The sequence below is a fragment of the Octodon degus genome, unplaced genomic scaffold (genome assembly GCF_000260255.1).
Source record: "Octodon degus isolate 3935 unplaced genomic scaffold, OctDeg1.0 scaffold00286, whole genome shotgun sequence".
In the NCBI taxonomy this organism is placed as follows: Eukaryota; Metazoa; Chordata; class Mammalia; order Rodentia; family Octodontidae; genus Octodon; species Octodon degus.
The window spans coordinates 1,301,493-1,305,459 of NW_004524862.1; the positions used below are offsets into that span (position 1 = coordinate 1,301,493).

General features: G+C 40.6%; 1 pseudogene across 1 annotated transcript in view; it reads right to left on the minus strand.

The window, feature by feature from the left end:
* LOC101578105 overlaps positions 1-3,943 on the minus strand; it is a 5,123-nt pseudogene extending 1,180 nt beyond the window's left edge. The window contains exon 1 of the transcript XR_002819303.1: positions 3,514-3,943. The product of XR_002819303.1 is annotated as a proteasome maturation protein pseudogene (transcript). The remainder of the gene's footprint in view (positions 1-3,513) is intronic.
* Between the last annotated feature and the right edge of the window lie 24 nt (positions 3,944-3,967).

The window sequence follows — 3,967 nt, forward strand, 5'->3', positions numbered from 1 at the left end:
AAAGTAATTGCTCAGATTACCAGATACAAGCATGCAAAATTGGTCAAAATAGAAATTTGGTAAAAAAAAATTTAAGAATTTAAAAATTAAAAAAAAAGAAAGAAATTTGGTGTGTGTGTGTGTCTTTTTGAGATAGGGTCTTGACATGTAGTTCAGGCTGGCCTGAAGCTCATTGTGTAGCCCAAGCTGGACTTGAATTCTTAATGATCCTCCTGCTTCAGCCTCCTGAGTGCTGGGATTACAGGTGTGCACCACCATGCCTGGCCAAAATAGAAAACTTTAAGCATTAACCACTGCTTTAAATAAACAAATAGAAATTAGTAGTACAATCATCCTAGCTATCTTGTGCATATACATACATCATTTTCCTCTTCTTTATTTCTTTTCTCCTTTCCCTCATCCCAATTGTTTGTTCCTTTTGAGTAGTTTCTTTCCCTTTTACTCTATCTATTGCATCTTTCAGATTTTATTTTTGAGAGAGGATTTTGCTATGGGGTTCAGACTGGCCTTGAGCTCACTTTCTAACTCAGGCTGGTCTCCCCCCGCCACTTCTTTTTCCTGTCTTTTTTGTCTCTTGGTTTGATTTTGGTAGATTATGTGTGTCCAGAAATTTGTCCACTTGTAGTTTCTCCAATTTGGTGACATTTAGTTTTTTGTAATAGCCCCTAATGATTCTTTGAATTTCTTTGGTATCAGCTGTACTATCTCCTCTTTCATCCCTAATTTTATTCAGCTTGGTCTCCTCTCTCTTTTCTCTGTTAGTTTAAAGTTTTGTTGATTTTGTTTGTTTGATCTTTGGGAATTTTTTAGTTTCTGCTTTGGATTTTGTTTTCTTTCCTTCTACTGATTTGGACTTTAGATTTTTTTCTAGTTCCTTGAGTTATATCATTAGATTATTTTAAATCATTCTTTTTTATATAAATATATATACTATGAACCTCTCTCTCTCTCTCTCTCTCTCTCTCTCTCTCTCTCTCTCTCTCTCTCTCTCTCTCTCTCTCTCTCTCTCTCTCTCTCTCTCTCTCTCTCTCTCTGTTTTTGAGACAAGATCTCCCTGTTACACTTCAGGATGCTTAAGCTCACTTTGCAGCCCAAGCTGGTCTTCAACTCGCAATGATCCTCCTGCCTCAGCCTCCTGATGTGGGGATTTCAGGTGTGCATCACCGTGCCTGACCTTGGGTCCTATAGATTTTATTATGTTGTTTCCGTTTTTCATTTGTTTCAAGAAATTTTAAAATTTCCTTTTCCATTTCTTTCTTGATGCATTGGTCATTTAAGAGAATGTTGCTGGGGCTGGTGAGATGGCTCAGTGGTCTAAAGCACCTACTTAGAACAAGCTAAACTAAGCAAAACACAGGGACCGCGGTTCAATCCCCCAGCACCACATGCCAGACAGCCCCGCCCCCTGGTGGGCTGAGCTGGCCACACACACAATATGAATGAATGAATGAATGAATAAATAAATAATTCTTTAAAAAATAAAAAAAGAGAATGTTGCTTAATGTATAAGTATTTTTATAATTTCTAATGTTTTTGTTGATATTTAACTCTATTGCACTGTGGACAGAGAAGACACTATATCAAAAAATGCCTCACCAGCCAGGATTCTTCAGTTTCTTAGTTGCCTAAGTAATAATTCCTGTTATAGTTCCTGTTAGTACTGTCTCCTAGCACAGCTGGTCATTGTGATGCATGTTGTAAGAGCCAATCAAAGACAGCCAAGTTCCCTGCTTCTTGCTTGTAATCCCATAAAAACCTTCCTCGGGCTGGAGAGATGGCTCAGTGGTCTAAAGCACCTACTTGGAACAAGCTTGGCAAAGCACAGGGACCACGGTTCAATCCCCCAGCACCACATGCCAGCCCGCCCCGCCTCCTGGTGGGCTGAGCTGGCCACACACACAATAAATAAATGTAATAAATAATTTAAAAAAAAAAACCTTCCTCACTGGGCCTTCCAGGTCTGACCTTCTGAAGGACAACTGACTCCCTCTCAGGGCCCGATGTTAAATAAATCTGCCTCCAAACCCTGGGTATTGTTTCGGTGTTTCTGTTCTCAAAGCAATGCATGTTATGATTTGGATTTGTTCGAAATTGACATGCTTTGTGTCCTAACATGATCTGTCCTGGAGAATAGTTTCTATGCTCATGAGGAGAATGTGTACTCCATAGCTGGCAGACAAAGTATTCTGTACATGTTAGCCCCATTTAGTGGTGATTATTTTATTTGATTATTTATTATTTGATTATTTTATTTATTATATTTTATTTTTTGATTGTTCATTGCAAGTATATAAAAATACAATTGTTTTGGTATTGGGGACACAGGGCTTTCACACTGAACTATACCCCACAACCTCCAGTGTCCCCAGCCCCTTCAGACAAGACCTTAAAACTTTGTAAGTTGCCCAGGCTGGGCTCAAACTTGAGATCCTCCTGACTCAACCTTCCACAGTGTTAAGATTACAGGCTTGTATTACCATACCCAGCTTAGTTATTTATTCATTTACTTATTTATTATGGGAAAATCTTATAAAGAAATGGTATTAATCAGTTTTCAAAACATTTGAGAGACATCACCAGGAAAGCCTTAATTGTTGAACTTTTTTTTATGGAGGGCTATAGATTAATAATTCAATCGTTTTCCTCTTTAAACTTACTCAGTCTTCCTATTTCTTCCAGAGAGTTTGTCTGGAGGTTCTAGCAAGACTTCGCAGAACCTATACCCTTAACGGAAGAAATGGTTCTCCTCTGTGGGGGGCTGTCGTCCTCTAGCCGACCTAGCGCGCAGCTGCCCAGAGGGACTCGCACGGAGCAGTGAGAAGGACGAGGACATGCTTCTCCCCGGCCGGATCAGCCGCCCCTGGCGTTCAGAGGGGTGACAGATGTTGCAGCCAGGTCCCCCTCACAACTTATATGTCTTCCTGAGAAAGTTTTGGTAGCTTGTGTCTGGCTAGGAATTTCTACATTGTAACTAGGTCATCGCATCACTTTAGAAACCCATTTCTTTCTTTCTTTCTTTCTTTCTTTCTTTCTTTCTTCTTTCTTTTTTTTTTTTTTTTTTAATTTACGTAATTGGTACAGGGCCTCACTACTTAGTGATCCTCCTGTTTTCAGCCTCTTCAGCGCTGAGATTGCAGGATGCGCCACCATGCCCAGACTCATTCGAGGGTTCAGTGCGCCGCAGGGGCGGGGCTCGCACAGCATGTGGGACAGGGCATCAAACCATGGTCCCTGCGCTTGCCAAAGCAGGAGCTTAGTCCGCTAAGCTACCTCATCAGCCCCAAATCCCGTTTATTTCTGTAAGGTCAATATCAGTGTTCCCCATTTAATGTCTGATCATAATTTGAGTCTTCTCCTCTTTCTCCTTGTATTTTTTTTTTTTAGGCAAAAATTCTCAGATGACTATTTTTAATGTCGTATACATCAAATTATAACAAAAGACAACTGGAACATGATGCCCCCTCTGGTTAGTAAAGAGCACACACACACACACACACACACACACACACACACACAGAGTAAACCAAGCTTATATTCCACCATCAAGTGTGGTTCCCCCATGAGCTCACTTCGGAGTGGATCGTTGAGAATATCTGCAAATCCAATAGTCTCATCATTACCCCTCAAAATATCCAGTGAAAGGTTTGAGCTAGAAAGAAATGGAAGACGCTGAACCTGCTGTGCTGCTTTGAATTCCATTTGTAATTTGAGAGGAGCAAAAGAGACCCTGGGTGTTTCTCAGTGTGAAAGGAATCATTTTATCTTGGTCGAGCTGGAAATTTTTTTCTGATACTTCAAGAGGGTGACTTGCTAATAGTTCATGTTTCACACATGGAAAACCTTTCCGAAGAAGATCATGTCGTTCAACAAAAGGCCCACTTGCTGAAAGTTCAGTCACTGGAGTACTGTCCTTTAGCTGAGATCCAAGTCCCCTGGCATTCATCTTCAGGCTGCTGTGTAAATGGCC